Source organism: Fukomys damarensis, unplaced genomic scaffold (genome assembly GCF_012274545.1).
Source record: "Fukomys damarensis isolate Sample0158 unplaced genomic scaffold, DMR_v1.0_HiC HiC_scaffold_38, whole genome shotgun sequence".
Lineage (NCBI taxonomy): Eukaryota > Metazoa > Chordata > Mammalia > Rodentia > Bathyergidae > Fukomys > Fukomys damarensis.
The window spans coordinates 20,610,779-20,629,519 of record NW_022900950.1 but is presented as its reverse complement, the minus strand read 5'-3'; the positions used below and the strand labels follow the sequence as shown (position 1 = coordinate 20,629,519).

The following is an 18,741-nucleotide window of genomic DNA, read 5'->3' as shown; positions in this document are numbered from 1 at the left end:
TGCAGACTCTATAACTTTTGTTGCACTTGAATCGTCAATAAACTCATTCCTCTTCCCAATTTTATTTTCTTATTTTCTCCATAGAAGTTAAATTACTATGCACAATCCAGTAACATGTATATAATTTGCTGACTCAAGGCCAAAATTTCCAGAAAACCTCTTAAGAAAAAAGAAGGCTAGAACTTGTATTCTGTGTTCACAAAATATTAGTCAATTAATGGATGAAACATTACATAGATTGGACATACTTAATAACAAATAATTGATTAGCACATTTGCAAAAATGCCATGAATTTTTAGTTTTCCTAACAACAAAAAAGCATTGCTTAATTTTACAAATACTTCCCCATTGAAGATTTTGGATGCAGAATCAAGAAAAAGTTAAGATATTTCTAACAACTGTATAAATTATAGGTATCATAGCTAAATTATTAATTCTCAAAGAGTGTTAAAATGCAAGACAGTTTAGAGGGACGAAGGGATGCTAAATAAATCAATGGTGATTTTAATAAACTAGAAGCTTTTAGGTGCTAAATCTGTCTGCATCTGATCTGAATTGCAATTACCTGTCAAAAATTCATCCATCATCACAAGCTCCAAACAAACTTTGTTGGCAGCAGATGTTTGAGGGAAGCTATTTCATTTGGCAAATTTTTCTTGTGGTTTACAACATCTTCAGGAATGACAGAAATTTCAGGGAATATTTCAGTACAACTCAGCAAAAACCTGCTGGGTGCAAAACAAAATGATGTTTTACATAGTTTATATAATTTATAGATGCATGCTTATACATAAACTATTCATTCATGAACTAATGCTGTGAGACTTGTTTCTAAATAACATCCATAATCTTGATTCCAATATTTCAATATTTTATAGGAATACATGTCAATGTATATTACAATGATGAATTTGAATAGAATATTTCATTTTATAGTCGTTTTTCAACTTAAAGACTTATAAGTTGTAGTTAGGTAAAATAACTTCAATATAATAGTAGTTTTTATTGTCTATTGATAACTTAAAGAAGTCTAGAAAATAAGATCTACAAATGACCTTGCTAAGAGCAAAAATTCATGACATTATTGACTAAAAAACAAAATATTGGTTTTAATTTCTGCTTCTTCACATTTATGCTTTCTTTGAAAATAATATTGCTACATTTTAGATTTTATACCAAGAAAGTACTTTCCTAGTTCATATATCATCTAACAATATTTATAATTAAACATTCTGTGTGGTACATGGCACATTTTCATAATAATTGGTTCATCTATCTTACCCAAACATTGAATACATTAATGTGTTTTTGTCTATCTTATTATTCCATTTTATTATGGTCAAATGTTCTTGGGAGAATTCATAATATTATTAAAAAATCCAAACTTTTTAAAGGAAGACTTGTGATAATAGCTTTGTGATTTAAGGACAAAAAAGTTTTTTTTAGATAAGAAAATGAAGAAAAATAGGTACAGTGAATTTCCAAAAAATAAAATATACTTGATGAATATAAACTTCTGTTAATCCAAATATGCTATAAGAAAATGACCAGAGCCAGGTGTGATGTTGCACATCAGTAATACCGGCACTCTGGGAGGCTGTGCCAAGAGAGGTATGAGTTTGTGCCCAGACTGGGCAACTTAGCATTTAGTGGGATCCTGTCTCAAAATAAGAAAAATAAAAATCTTTTTTTTTAAAGCTGAGTTACATTCTTAATTGAAATAAATAAGTCACACATGTGTAAATATCAAATAGTGTGGAAAACTAAAAGTATAAATAATATCCAAATGGTATAATTGACAATGTGAAATAGGAAGAAAGGGGCTAAAGGTGTAGGAGAAGTTGGAAGGGAAGGGAAAGGAAATAAGGGAAAAGAAAAATAGGAGAACACATAAAAATTGAAATAAAGATTTTGTAAATAGGGAAGGGAGGAGGGGGTGAAGGGAGGGCAGGGGTATGGGGAAAAAATGAGAACCAAAACCTGTCATGTAAAGATACAAGATCCCATTAATGAATGTAACTGTACTGTATACCTAAAAAATACCAATAAACTCAATTAGAAAAAAAAAAAAAAGCTCAGGATGTATTTTGGTGAAAAATTCCAAGTAAAAAAAAAGAAAAAGGTGATGGAGCAGGTGAAAGAGGAGTAGGAGGAGGAGGAGGACAAAGGAAGGAGAGCATGTATAGCTAAATGGGTGCACATCGAGGCCATCCTCTTAAGGGATATAACTAGGACACACATGTGCAAATACTGAATACTTTCTCTAGTGTGAGAAACTGAAAGTGTAAATAAGGACTAAAAGGTATAATAGGTAATGTGAAACAGGAAGAAAAGGGGCAAAGGGGAAGGGGAAATGGGAAGGGTAGGGGAAAGGAAAGAAAGGAATGGAATTAATATGAGAAAAAGAAAAATAATGGAAACAAAGTCTTTGTAGATAGGGAGGGAGGGAAGGGTTGAAGGGAGGGCAGGGAAATGGGGAAAAATAAGAACCGAGATCCATTATGTAAAGGTACCATTTTCCAACAATGAATGTCATTATATTGCATATATTAAATGTGCCAATAAAATTAATTTAAAAAATGGCTAGGCATGCTCTTGTTAGCATATATTCTAAAATTAGAAAAATACAAATAAGGTTTGCATGGCCCCTGCATATGACACACTAATTCATGAAGTGTTTCATATTTTAAAAAACTACGCATATCACAAATTGGGGCAAATAATAACAAAATAAATAAAAATGAGTTTCTATAACTCTGTAATAAAAGTGCAACAAAAATTACCCGTAAAGTCATAGGATTTTTTTTTTCTTTTTTGAGACAGGGTCTCACTATGTAGTCCAGGCTGGTCTTTAACTCACTGAGTAGGGCAGGCTGACCTTGAACTTGGAGCCATCCTCCTGCCTCAGCCTCTCTGATGTGCACCACCTTGCCCAGAAAACATGGAAACATTTTATACACAGTTCACTAAGTATTTTAAAAGTCTACAAATACAAATAATAATATTATTTTTATGACATTTTAAAGTGAAACCACAATTAATATGATGATCAACAAAAGCAAGATTAAAAATGTGAAATGTTGAAAGTACAGGGAATAACTGATGTACTCAACTTTTTTTGATAGACATGCAAAATTCTGCTTATTTTTCAAAAAAGTTCTGGGAATTTAGTATTCTGTTGTTTTTTTTATGTTTTGTTTTGTAAAGCCTAATACACAATGATACTATGAAACATAGATTTCTTTAGCCTAAAAACCTAATTGTTCATCTATATAGAGTGGATAAAAAACCTGGGGTATATTCATAAAATGAAATATAAATAAGAAAGAATGAACTATTACTATATGAAATCAAATAAGTGAGTCTCAAAACAGTATGATGAGTGAATTATTACATAGAAAACTTGCTTATTTGACTATAACTTTATTTAATTCTAAAGTAGGCACAGTTCACTATGGTATAAAATACCAAAAGAATTTCTTGGGAGGAAGGGAGAAAGATGGATTGACAGAAAATGAACATGAAGGAAATTTCTGAGGCGATAGAACTATTCTTTATTGTGAAAGGGTTTAAATCACAAAAGTGTATGCAGTTGTTATAACTCTGAACATATATACTTAATATGTGTACTCTTCACCCTATGTAAATGACACATGCACTCTAATGGTGTGTCATAATATTGAATCCTACTTAATAACATACATGTTACATTATGTAAAGGATGTCTGAAATTTACTTACAAATAATTTGAAAGAGTAAGGAAATGTAAACGAATAGCAATACTCACCAAGATGTACTAAAACAAGTATTTCAAGGATTAGTAAAGGGTTTTTTATGTTCATTTTAAATTCTTCATCTTTTTGTGTGAAATTGTAGTAACCAGATTTAAGAATGAAAGTGGAATTATAAAAAGCTGCGGAAATTTTGGTTACTGAGTAGAATAGCTACATTCTTTCAGGACCCCATCATACAACCAAAATTTATCAATGAAGCATATACAATGTTCAAAATCTAAATAATACACAACACACAGTGGCCAAAAGCCAACGATGGGCAACCTTTAGAGATGTCACATAACAAACAGGCAGTTTCAGCATGCGGGTTTGCCCCACTGCATGAACAACAACCTTTGGTTCATAATATGGTGCAGTGCTCTTCTGCGATATGTAATAAAAGTACCCAAGTGGTGTGGGGTGGTGGTGTAAGCCTTGTGTGAGGGACAGGAAGCCAACATGAGGAAACTGTCCTTCCCTTTCCGTTTTGCCTTGATCATAAAACTGTCACCCAGAAGCCGTGTCCTAACACCTCAAAGTTCCAACACCTTCAGGAACCATAGACACACTTAAACTCTTTGTGTCTTTGATGAAAGACTTCAGACAAGACACATAGGCTGTGGTTTAGAGAGTATGCGGAGCTTTACACAAAATGAGAGGGGGAGGCAGACGGAGAGAGGGAGAAAGAGGGGGGAGGGAGAGAGAATACCTTGAGGGTAGTATTATTGTTTATATCTAGATGTTCCTCAAAGTGTCATATGCCTCTAGTAGGGCTTTTGGATTATAGAGGTTTATAGCTGGCTTGCCATTAGAGAATGGGTTCTGGTTGGCAGAGGCGAGTCACTGGCCACATGGCCTGGGTGGGTTTATCTCCACTCCTGGCTCTTCCTTTGACTTTCTGCTCTCCGGTCTCCATGCTGAGACACTTTCCATCAGCCACATCTCAGTGCCGTGCTGTCCTGCCTGAAGGTCTGATGATGCTCAAGGTTGTTATACTAGAGTTACTGAAGTTTGAAGTACTGTGTTGAGGGAATGGTATATAAAGTAGGCAAGGTAACTGAAATCCATTAAAGAAACCACGTACAGCCAGATATCTGTGTGTGCGTGTGTGTGTGTGTGTGCATGTGTGTATGTGTGTGCGCGCGTGTACACATGCATATACATGAATGTTTTTCCGTTGTGGAAAGAAAGCAAAGGTGTCGGGGAAGTACAATAGAACAAACATGATAGAAAATGGGGCAAAATCTAAACAATTGCTAATCTGTGTTAATGTATCTAGTCCTTGATGTTCCATGTAAAATTGCTCCTCATTGTCTGTGAATTTTTATTCCCTCATGAATGCCAATCTGTGGATGCTAAGTTTTGCAACCTCCCCAAAATGTCATGTATTTGCATATAACATATTCACATACTTCCTTACACATTGTATCATCTCTTGATTTCGCAAATGCATGACACAATGTAGATGCTATAGAAACAGTAGTGTTTGAGGAATAATGACAAGAAAAAGAAGGTCTTTGCACTTTCAGTATAGATGCAATTTTTTTCTTCATGGAATATTTTCCACTCATGGTTGGTCAAAACCACGAAAGTGGAACTTTTGGATGTGCAAGGCTGATTGTGGTTTTCTTGTAAATCTTTTTTTGTAAATGGCATTATAACACAATACAAAATAATGAAAAATAAACACACAAAAGTTATGAAATAATTAGATTCCTCCCTAAGAACATCATTAATGTATAATGTGATATTACTAAAACTACAATTAAATAAGAAAAATATTTGATATTTATCAGTTTTATAGTTAATTTGTTTCAAAATTCTTCCTAATCTTATTAAAAGTTACACATTTCTGAGCAATAAGGCAGGTGAGATTTCTTGAAAATGTCACATCTGCCCAGCTGGACTCTAATAATGTGACTTAAAGACTTACTTTGGGGTGTAATTTAAAGCCACTTTTGGCTGTTTGAATGTATGTAAAGCCACCATAGGATTTTCATGGCATCTCTTCATTTTATTTGATTCAGCAACATTCACAGGAAGAAAATATAGTGTCATTTGCAAAGCAAAGACAGGATGTGCCCTGTATGTGGTAAGGTATCTAAATTCCAGGTGGCTTAAGGATTTGTTGATCTCATTCCAGCAGTTCCTCCTAACTAAATTCAAAATTTGTTTTTGTCAAAGCAGGAATAGTTCTGATAATTAACATATATTAATATTAATTAATTGACCAGGTTTGTTTTAATTCATTTTTATTGATTTACATATAAGGCATAGAGATGAGAATATGGTGAAAGTTCACTAACTTTTCATTAATTAACATATTGAAAGTCAAAAATAAAGAAGGTGGAAAACATAAAAGTTAAATGTTACTAACAATCCCAATTGCAATTAGATATACTATGAGCAAAATGCTAAAATAGCAAATCAATCTATTGCTAAACAAATTTGCTCATTAATTCTGATTTTCAAAATGGTAAAAGAGGTTAGATTAGTAAGAAATTTGTCATTTTCCTAATAATTCATAGGAAAGATTAACTATGATGTTGATCTTTTTTAATGTTATTGCACTGATAACATTTAATGTTATTAGCAGTGCATCACCTTAACCACTCAACCCCTCATTGCTCCTATATGTGTCTTTGATGCAGATGTTTGGTTCTGCAGTATGATGTGATCTGCCGAAGAAGGTCTGTATGAGTAGAAACCTGGTAATTTACCTGTTATAAATGTTTTTTAATGGTGCTGTTAATTTTAACTGATACCTTTCAATTATGTTCTCTTTGCCATAAGTTCTAAGAACATTTTGTATGTAACTGGAATTAAATTGAACTTTAATATACAATAATATCCAAATAATTTTATGAAGTTTGAATTTTTCCACCATGTGCTCATCAAAATATGTCTACTTATCTTTTCATTCGGAAATTTGACTTTGTGATAATTAAAAGGATAACACTTGTACAAAAAAGAAACACCTATTATTTTCATACTTTGAGAATTAGGTCTATGCTATATACTATAGAATTTTATAATTTATTAATAAATTCATAGAAGATAAAATGCAAGCTCTAAATAATTTACTGTATTTTATATACAATTTTCTTTTCTATACCTGCCAAAAGCATACAAAAGTGTTCATTTAGACAAAGACATATAACTAAATGTAGTAGCCAACAAGAATTGAATTAAGAGTTGATATATATTAATATACCAGATATGTACTTACTAATTACACTGAAAGTAATAATGAGACAGTCCTATCTGATTGTGATTAGCACCTTATTTAATGAATCTGTGTTGTGGAATACATCAATCTAAACAGATTTGTAATGGAATATAATAAATAGAATATGTCATAATGATATTTTAAGTATTGATTCACCATTAAACTGGAATAATATATCACACAATTGGGAAGACCCACAATAGAGAAAAAAGTCAAACAGTAATATTTAAATATTAAATAATAAATAAGCAATGATACTAGGAATTTAAAACTTATAAAGAGGACATTGACATCCTTCTTTTACAAGTGAAATAATATGTCACGCAGTTTCATTGTGCATCGAATTAATAGCTACTAGGATATAGTAATCTGAAATGTGCTTTACCTAAACTTCTTGAATTCTTTTTATTTGGTGAAATACACTTTACCCATTCAACAAATAAGCCATATATTAATACTACATAGTTTAACACAAATAAACATGTGTAATGGTAAATTAATAAAAAATCAACTAGAGAGTTGCAATAGTAAAATATTTATTACTAAGGTGTTTTGCATGTTGGTATAAAGTACATAAAGCATTCAATATAGAACAAATATATAAATATTTGCAAAAAAACCCCAAATATCTCTCAATTTTCATATCTATAAGCTAAAATGCTTTATTTGAACTTTATTAAAGGAACATTTGAAACAAATTATGATTATTTTAGTTTCCAAAAATTATTATATTGAAATGAAAGCCATTTGATTTTTTTGAAAAAGAAAAAGACAGACATCTAATGCAAAGATAAAGGAGAAAGAAACTCAAAACTAAGAAAAATAATGTATGATAGAAATTAAAATTTCACTCAAGTTGTATATATTACAAAAAAACTATTAAAAATGCCTGTGTACTCTAAAAGCCTAATTGAAGCATTTCACTATTCATCAATTATAAATTTATTTTTGGAATAATTCTAAGTTGGAAAAAATTATACAAAACAATTATCATTTAATGGGGGAATTTCCTTAAAATCAAGTCATAAGATAAAACTACTGTGAACTGACAATTTCTTCTCAAAGCTACATTTTATCAAAGGATGGATTTTTTTAAAGGAAAGATTGAGACAGAACAACAAGGAAATAAGTTGTCAGAAGAAATATTCTAGAAGGACTTACCTATGTATGATTTTGGATATAGAGAAAAAACTACTATGTCATTAAAAATACTCCGCTACACAGTCACTGTCATGTGGAGATGCAGCACTACTGCATAGGAAAGGTAAATTCAGTTGATGGAAGAATATCCCTCTGATTTTTCAGCTAGTTCTATCTGTTTCAAAACTAGTTACCAAAAATAATAGATTAAGGTAAAATTGGATGACGTACTTCAACTTCATGACAAGAACAACTTTAGTGGGAAACAAAACTAAAGTAATTCCATCCATAACCCTCACATCTTAGAAAACATTACATTAATTTTTGAAAGAAAACTTTCAAGTTAGAATACATGGCAAATCATATCATGAAATCTAGGTAATCATACATTTGGGAATGTAAATTTTGGTAGTTGCTTGAAATGATAGGAAAAATAACAGTGCAGGCTTTTAAAATTCATAGGAGGTTGCAAAGGATAGGCTTTAGAATATGATTACTAGGTTCACATATCATGAGAAAAGATTTCAAAAATATATTCCTTTATTATTAAATATACATGATACTAGGTAGTATCTTAGACATCATAACTGTCTTGTGGAATAAAATAGCAAGTCTATTACCTTATTGGACCTTTCATTATGATGGGAAAAATGATAGCCTCACATGCACATGAACATATGAAATACACACAGCTCTTTGAAACAGTTTAAAGATTAAAATAATATAAACCAGAATTGACAACATCATCTAAAAAAATAAAATAAAATAGGAAATGAAGTATTTTGGAATTAACAGAAGCAGTATGATGTAGTTTCTACTTTAAAAATTAGGACAGGGCCAGGGATTTAGCTCAGCAGTTCGGTGGCCTGCCTTGCAAGTGCAAGGACCCGGGTTCAATCCCTGGTACCCAAATAAATAAATAAATAAATAAATAAATAAATAAATAAAAATAAAAGTAAAAATTAGGACAATGTGAATATTAAAAGAAAAGCAAGACAGAACTATTTAAAATATTTTAAAATATTACATCAAAATAAGTATTAAGAAAAGTAACTCAATAACATTAGTGAACATGAGGACATTTGAAAATGGGTGAAATAGTTATTTAATGAAATGATATATGTAATACAGTGCAATTAAATGGTAAAATAAAAATGATTTGAAACATTTTAAGATCAAAGAAAGTGCAGACTTCACCTATGAAAAAAGACCATGAAAATGCCATTTAAAGACCATGCCACGCACCTTAATAACTCGTGAAATAAGCAATATACTGACTTAATTGGATGGAGGCTGCACAGCACACTTCTTTGTGTCTGAAGGTCGTGGAGTCATGACTCTGGGAACTGGGCCTCGTCCAGGGCTGATTCCTGTCTGATGCTCCTACACTGTGCTCTATTGTCAGGCAGACATAAACTGAGCAGCTTTGGTCCGCCACGCCTTTCTGGCCATCCCTTACTACCCACCTAGCCAGCCACTGCTCAATAACTTTGAAACTGAGATGGTGAGCCAAATAAATCTTTCCTTCTTTAACTTGCAAGTGTAAGAAATTCGGTACCAGCAAGATAAAAGCTAATGGACATCCTCGAACAGAAAAATTTGGAAATATATATGATACACATATTTTCTTCATCCATTCATTTTTGGTTGGTTGTTACATTAATAATCTTCATTTAAATTATTTTATAATTAACACGATTTGATTCAAATTTTCAAATGAAATTATCCTCTATTGTTAAATTTTATATTAGAAATATTTACAGAAATATTTTTATATTCCTGTGAGCTCAGAAGAATTGTTTCAACTGAAACTGATAATAGTCATAAAAAATTTGTTTCTATAGTATATCATTTAATTTTGCTATCTTAGTGATATTCTTTTGGGAGTTTTTATGTTTTATTATAATTTTGCTGGTTGAGATTTAGTGAGTTCATATTTCTCTTCCTTATGTAAAATGATTAAAATTCTAGAAATCATGTTAGATTAAATGGTTTACTTTAAATTTTTAAGTTAATTTTTCTTCATTTTGATTTTGTTCTTTTTGTATGGAACACAGGTATTTTCCCTAAGAAGAATACTTATTTCTTTCATAGCAAAAACAAAACTATTGTGCTTTTGTAGCTGGTAAGAAGTCCAAATCAGAGAGATACAAAGCTACTTTTATGTGAAGAAAAAAGAGGCACTTTAAAAGCACTACCAAAAAGTGCAAGTGGTTCAGATCTGTGTGGATTACAAACCAAAAGGTAACTGATGGCTCAAAGACATAACACAAAACATTTCATGGGGCTGGTGATTGAGCTCAGTGGTTCTGCTGCCTGCCTACCCAGCACAAGGTCTGGAGTTTGATCCCTGGCACAAAAAAAAAAAAAAAAAAAAAAAAAAAAAAAAAAAAAAAAAAAAAAAAAAATCACAAATGCTTTCTGTAATTACTATTCTAGTGTACTACATAGTGTGCGCCAAGTATCATAAGTCTCAATATTTCTTTTAGATAGGCATTTCTTGCTGATTTTGTACTTTATGGATATTCAAAAGCTTAGACTAGAAATAATCAGTTTGTTCACCTATGAAATTAACATTTCTTTGGGAAATGAATAACCTTTGCTTGAAACAATTGTAGGATATGTCAAGATTAGACTTATTTTCTATGATTTAGAAAAAAATGAAGATATGAATAATCATCATGTTTTATTGACAGAATTGACTGATCAGCTTAATATTTAAAAAATACTTGAATTTATTGATATACTTGACCTTTTTACTAAACAAAAATTTTATGTAAATCTCAGTATCTTAAAAGCATTCCTGACTAAATATTAACCCATTACATCTCTTCAAAAAATTGTGACTAAAATCTATACAGTGTTGTGCAATAGTAAAGTGAATTTGTTTTGTCATTTCCATTGACATTAATTTTTTAACAAAATAAAAAATGTCTTATTTATATTTATTGGTATATTTTACATTTTATTATAATATACTATACGTGTTTTTGTATCATACTGTAAGAGTTCCTATCTCCCCACAGCAATGCCAGCATTTGTTATTGATTGATTTCATGATATCAGCCATTCTTTCTGATGTGGAGTGAATTAACAGCATTATTTTCATTTGTATCTCTAAAATGACCAACGATTTTGAACATTTTTCATATGTTTATTTGCTACTTCTAATTCTTTGTCAGATAAGTGTCTGTTCATTTCAGATGCCCATATTTGAATTGGGTCTTTAAATTTGGGAGATCTGATTTTTTTGTAATTCTTCATATATTCTATATAGCACACCTTTGTCTGAGTAACAGTGGACAATATTTTTTTTCCCTCATTGTGGGTTGTCTCTTCACATTTTGGTGGTTTCTCTTGCTGTGCAGAAGCTTTCTAATAAGAAGAAATTGCACTTGTTGATTCTTTGTGTGAGTTCACATGCTACTGAGGTTTTGTTCATAAAATCTTTTCCTATGCTAAAATCTTCAAAAGTTCTACATAAGCTCTCATTAAGCTAGTTTAGTTTGCTGTTATTATTTATTTATTTATTTTTACTGTTGGATTGAGTTTACTGGTACTTTTTAGGCATACAATACAGTTACATTCATCATTGGGATCTTATACCTTTACACAACAGATCTTAGTTCATAATTTTTCCTCTACCTTCCCTTCATCCCCTCCAACCTTCCCTATTTGCAAAGACTTTGTTTCTGTTTTTACCTTTTCTCATACTTGTTTTCTTTTCCCTTATTTTCTTTCCCCTGTCCTTTCCAATTCCTCTACACCTTTAGCCCTTTACTTCCTATTTCACATTATTGGTTATACAATTTGAATCACATTTACACTTTAGTTTTTCACACCAGAAAAACTATTTGGTACATATGCATGTGTGTCCTATTTATATCACTTTAGAGTGTGGCCTCCATATGCATCGATTTTCCTATGAATGACTCCAGTTTCTCATTCTTTATGGCTGAATAGTACTACATTATCTAGAAAAACCACATCTTTATCCAGACTCCAACTGATGGGCAATTCAGCTGTTTCCAAGTTTTAACTATTTCAATCTGTGCCACTATAAACATGGGTGCATACATATCACTGTGGTATGATTCTTTTAATTCTTTTGGAAAGATACCCAGCAGAGAGACAGCTGGGCCAAACAGAACCTCTATTCCTAGTAGTTTGAGGTATCTCCATATTGATTATCACAGTGGTTGCAATGTGCATCCAGCTAACAGCACAACCAGGAGGCCCGAGAGCACCAGGGGTGTGAGAAATAATACAGAGTCCACCCTCGTGGCTGGACAATCCTCACCTGTCTGCTCCAATAAAGGCCCAGGGACCTGGAGGGTGTGTGAGCATCCTTGCTCCCTGCATTGGCTGGCAAGCCCTCACCGGTCTGCCCTGATGAAGGTCAGGGGTGCTGAAGTGTGGGGAAGCAGCCTTGCTCCCAATGTTGGTTGAGCAATCCTCACCAGTCTGCTGTTCTTCTGTTTAAATATTTAGATCTTTAGTCCAATTTTATTTTAGTTTAGTGCATGATGAGAAATATAGGTCTAGGTTTAATCTTTTGCAAGTTGAAATCCAAGTTTTGCAGCACCATTTATTAAAGAGATTATCTTTCCTCCAGTGAGTGTATTTGGCTGCTTTAGGAAGATAAGGTGTTGAGTATGTCTAGAGTTGTTTTTACATGTTCCAATCTATTCCACAGAAAAATACCTAACCAAAAGCTGCATGCCAATAACACTAATGAATATAGAAACAGAAATCCTTAAAAAGATACTGGCAAATAGAAGTCAGAACATTATACTCCCTGACCAAGTGGCATTCAACCCAGAGATGCAGGGACCGTTCAACACAAGCAAATTACTAAGTATAATACATTATATTAGTAGAGTAAATGGAACAAACCACATGATCACCTCAATGGATGCAGAAAAATCATTGAACAAAATCTGGCAGACGTGTATGATTAAAAAAAAAAATTGGAATAGATGATCTTTATCTCAACCTAATAAAAGCCATCTATGAAAAAGCAATATCCAATATTATAGTAAATGGTCAAAAACTGAAATCCTTCACACTAAACTCAGAAATAAGACATGGATGCACTTCTGTTCAGTATTGTTTTGGAAACATTAGCCACAGCAACTAGACAAAGACAGAAATAAAGAAAAAAAAAACAACAAAGATAAGAAAGGAAGACATCAAACTGTCATTATTTACAGACAACGTGATACTCCACGAAGTAGACCTCAAGAACATTTACTTTACATAACAACAAATTAATACTAAAAATTTCCAAGTAAAATGTCTTTTGCTCTCCCTTATTACTGACACCTTTGCCCTTTACTTCCTATTTCAAATTATTAATTATCTCATTAGGATCCTGTGTACTATTATAGTTTTTCACACCAGAGAAACTATTCGGTATTTCAGTTAAAGAAATCTCTGTAGGAACATTAAAAATAGGTAATCCTAAAATAAAACTAAAGAGGAAAGTAAAAGAGAAAAGGCAATGATATAAGATTAAAATAATCCTTAATTCTGAAGATGAAAATGGTCCCTGAACATATTTAAATTGCTTCTTGCTTTTCTAGTCTTATCTTATTATTTTTTCATTATTTAGAGAATACTTTATTAGTTTCTGTAATCAAACCCAAGTAGATATGACCTTACATATTTAGTACAATGTGTTACCCCTGTACAAATGGAAAAATAAAAATTAAAAAATTAACATTTCTAGACCAATATGGATGTCCATTTCTGTACAATGCCAACTCAATACAGTAAATTGGGACAACTTTTTCCGGAGTTGGCAACACGGTTAAAGTTTCCCAAAATTCATAATATATATATGTGTATATACATATATATACACATATATATATATATATATTTATATTAATATAATATATATTATATTTATATAAAAAGACTGATAATAGCAGTATGTTACGCATCGATAGCAGCAATGGCTTTTCCAGGTTCTGCAGTCATCTGAACAAAATTACAGACACTCAGCACATTCCATTAAACAAAACAAAACAAAAAAACAAAGAAAAGAATAATATCCAGAAAACAGCAAAGTTCTGTTGATGTTGTGGTACCTGACACCATTTTTTTATTAGAAAAAAAATATGAGAAACTGAAAAAATGGAAATAAAGTGTTTGTAAATGAGGAGGGGGTGAAGGGAGGACAGGGACAAGGGGAAAAATGAGAATCAAGACCTGTCATGTAAAGGTACAGGATCCCACTAATGAATGCAACTGTATTGTATACTTAGATTGTACCAATAAACTCAATAAAAAGAAAAAAAAAGTCTTTTGAAAATTTAAACATATTGTTTATCAGTGTTTAATTTTAAAGTATTAAAAAAGTAAAAGCCTAATTCTTCTACATCCTTTATTTTTATCACTGAATAAGAAATGTAACTGATAAGAGATAAATAGCTCAGGAACAAGTACGAAGTACACAGAGCAAATATCAAAGTTAAATCAAGGAGTTTTGTGAACTCTGTTGAGCAGATAAATTATGCCTTTGAAGCATATTTTCCATTCATTTAATGGGCAAATCATAATGGAATGGTTGCTTAATGTTTATCTAGATGGAGCAATGTGAAGACATTGCAGTAATGAGCCATTTTAAAGTCTTTTAATGACAATCTTAGGAACTACGCTGGTATCTCTAATAGATCTGAAATGATTAAATGGAGACACACCACATGAAGAGTGATCTGTAAATCTATGAGGCTTGTCCTCAATAAAACCATTATCAACCTGGATATCTTCACTATCAGAGACTGAATGTCGAAAGAAAAGGTCAAACTACGCTACAATTTAAAATCAGAATATGTATAATATATTCATATGCATTTGTCAGAAAGCTAAAAAGTCATTCTGTTTTCTCAAAGAAAAGGATAAACATGTATATTCAGTCTTTATCACAGGGAATAGCTGTTTTTGTATCTTATTGACTCATATAATCAAAGTTATATAGTTTTGCTCTTTAGGTGAATTATAGTGGACAAAATAAAGGGTATTATTTTAAAATGAGAATTTATCATATCGAATTTCTCAATGTAATCTCTTACATTTTAACTATATTTAGTAGAAATATTTAATTTAAGAATATTTTAGCATAAATACCAAACATATTGTCTGTGGTATTGTTTGTGGATCACAAACAACGGAAACAATCACAAATAAAAAAGTGTCTTATGAGGCTAAGCATGGTGGTGTATGCCTGTAATCCCAGCACTCAGGAGGCTGAGGCAGGAGGATCACTGTGAGATTGAGTATGACCTGGGCTACACAGTGAGTTTCAGGTCAGACTCAACTATATAGTGAGACCCTGTCTCAAAAACAACAACAACAAAAAAAGTGTCTTATGCCTGAGTTTGAAGTCTTTTTAGTATGCTTCAGGATGTCAATTTGGCAGTGACATGATTCTTCATGTGATTCCCTAACATAGTCCCCAAATCCTATCTTTAACAAGTGCTGATAAAGAAAGAACTGCATATAATTACATACAAGAAATAACTATGCTACAGGTATTTAATGGGGAATTAACCATAACTATGTTTGAGGGGGGAAATTTTTTTCCAAAATAACTTTTAAATAAGTAAAATAACTGACAATTTCTAAATGATATTTTGCAGTTGAATTATGTGGGATATGACATCAAACCCGAAAGTTAAATATAATCTTATTTATGTACACAGGAATACAGTTTTTAAAAATGAAAGAAAACCACTACCTCTCTAAAAAGTATAACACACGATACTATTGTGAAATATTCTGCTGAAAAAGTGCAGCTATGTATTTCTGTTCTTTGTCAAAATTACAGTCTAAAACAATAAAATTTAATCACAGATTTTTAAGGCTTTTAAAATTATAGCCTTCCTTCAGAAAACATGTACAATGTCTACACTGCTATAGTCCTTTTAAAATGTCACAGTAATGTTATTTGTGTGATACTTTATTTTAGTTGTTATATATATATATATATATATTTCTGTTTAATTTCAATATTCTACAAACGATATCTGAAACTCATGTGCATGTGTGCATTATATAAGTAACTTGTCTATGAGATGATTCGTAGAATAAAAATATTAGCTGTTGCTAATTTCAAGAGTAACTGATTTAGGAGTTTGAATCAATTCAATTTAACTGAGTACTCAGTAAAACATAATCAATATATTTAAATGAAATAAAAGAGAATGGAGTTATTAGAAAACTACATTCAAGATAGCTAGGACACAAGAAAAAACACAGAATAAGGCCCTATCTAGAAATGAAAAGAAATTATGATTAAACAATAAAATGAACTAAATCTTACAATTAATAGAACATTTTAGGGCTATATTTTATTATGATTAAGATAAAAAATAAAAAAGAGGGAGCTGGGCATGGTGGGACATGCCTATAATCACAGCACTCAGGAGGCTGAGGCAGGAGGATCACTGTGAGTTTGAGACCAGCTTGGGCTACATAGTGAGTTCCAGGGCCACCTCAACTACATAGTAAGACCCTGTCTCAAAAACAAAACAAAACAAAAAAAAAAATAGAAAGAGTTATAAAGGAAGTAACAATAATATAGGGGGAACAGAAAAAATGGATGGGAAAATGAAAAAAAATCATTAGATGTATAAAAAACTATCATTAATTCTCTTAAAAGTAAGTAACAAATAAAATGTAAATATTTCAAAAAATAATATCAGAAAATATATCATTATATGCATTGTAAAAAAGACTGGAGGTAAGAATAAATAATAAAATAAAGAGAAAAGAATGGATAGTTTATTGACAAGTAAATTAGACTTCAAAGTAGACAAACAGAGGCCAGCACCCTGGGCCTCATCAGAGCATACTGGTGAGGACAGCCCCGCTGCACAGGACGCTTGCCAGCACCCTGGGCCTTCGTAGGAGCTGACCGGTAAGGAACGCACAGCCACGCGGGCACCTCTGCAGCACACCACCCATGATTTGGGGCCTCCTGGTTGTGCCAGTACTTGGATCTACACTGTAGAGGCACAGGAGGTGATCATGGCCATTTTACTGAGCTCCAGAAGATAGAACGGAAGTGAACAACCACAATAAAGGCACATCAGACCTCCACAGTTGGTAAGTTGAAGGGATCATCAGCACCTTCCATCTGAACTTGGACTATCTTCAGAGGAAAGGCAGCTGGAAGATGGAGTAGTAGAACCTTGCAAAGTTCAACCCTGCAGGCAGTCAGGGAGCTCAATCTGGGCCTCACAGACAGAATTCAGCCTGAATCTCAGAGATATACCCTGAAGGAGGTGCTTCAATTTTCTTCTTTCTTTTCCTCATATTTTTAAATATTAATTTTTAGTTTTAAATTTTTATTTTTTTCCATTCTGCAAATTCTTCCTTTTTTCTTTCTTCTTATTCATGGTCAGACTTTTGCTGCCCCATGTTATTCTTCGTCTCCCTTTTTGTTCCTCTTCCTGCCCTAATTTGGATTTCTTCTTTCTTTTTCTTTTCTTCTCTCTTTTTCTTCACCAAGGGTAAAGTTGCTATATTGAAGAGGGATATATTTTGGGATGGTCCTTAATTTTGAATTAATTCACATGGTTAAAGGAGATAGATTAATAGCTACCACAAATGATCAATTTCTAAGCTGTGTTTGATGCTATTGTGTTGCTGATTGCATCAATGGGGCTAAAGGGTTGTGATTGATTTAATGAGTTTTCCTTTTTGATATTATGAAAATTAGAGTTTCTATGAGTTATTAGAGAACTCAAACCTAAGGAAAAGCTATATGAGGAGGATCAAAGTACTAACCCAGGAATTAAACCAAGGACAGCCAACAACAAAAATAAAAATGAGAAAAAAGCAAGGCACAAAGAGAGACTTCGAGTTCACCAGTGGCAAATTCTAGGGAAAATGAGGCAGAAAAGTCTGATAATCCACTACCTAGGCACCCTGAACACATAGCACAGGAAGTACCAAAAATTAAAAATAAAAAATACATCAATCAGGCTCTAGACAAATTCAAAACAGAAATACTTTCCCAGATAACTACAAAGATGATGAGCACAATGAAAGACATGATTAGAGACTCTAGAAGAGAAACTGACAAAAAGATAGATGAGCTCAGGACCATGATCCTCAGAAACAGATCTGAGGATTAGTGGAAAAGACTGGAAGATACAGAAACAACTCCAGATGTACTCAGCTACCTCATCTTTGACAAAAGAGCCAACCATCTTCACTGGAGGCAAGATAGCCTGTTTAATAAATGGTGCTATAAAAACTGAATTGCAACCTGCCAAAGATTAAAACTAAACACTTATCTTTCACCATGCACTAAACTAAAATTCAAGTGGATTAAATTTCTAAATATTAAAACAGAAACACTTAACTTGCTTAAAGTTAAATTAGGCAGAACTCTCAAAGACATTGACATAGGAAAAGACCTTATAAACAAATCCTCAGTAGCATGGGAACTAGCAAAAGACTCAACAACTGGGAACTCATCTTATTAAAAAGATTCTGCACTGCAAGAAAAACCACCAACAGAGCTAAGACACAACCTACAATATGAGAAAAAAATTTTTACCAGATGCTTCTCAGAAAGAAAA

At 32.2% G+C, this 18,741-nt stretch overlaps 1 pseudogene; it reads left to right on the top strand.

Annotated features, from left to right (window-relative positions):
* The first annotated feature begins 2,590 nt into the window (after positions 1 to 2,590).
* Positions 2,591 to 2,690, top strand: LOC117284649 (annotated as a pseudogene).
* The last annotated feature ends 16,051 nt before the right edge of the window (positions 2,691 to 18,741 follow it).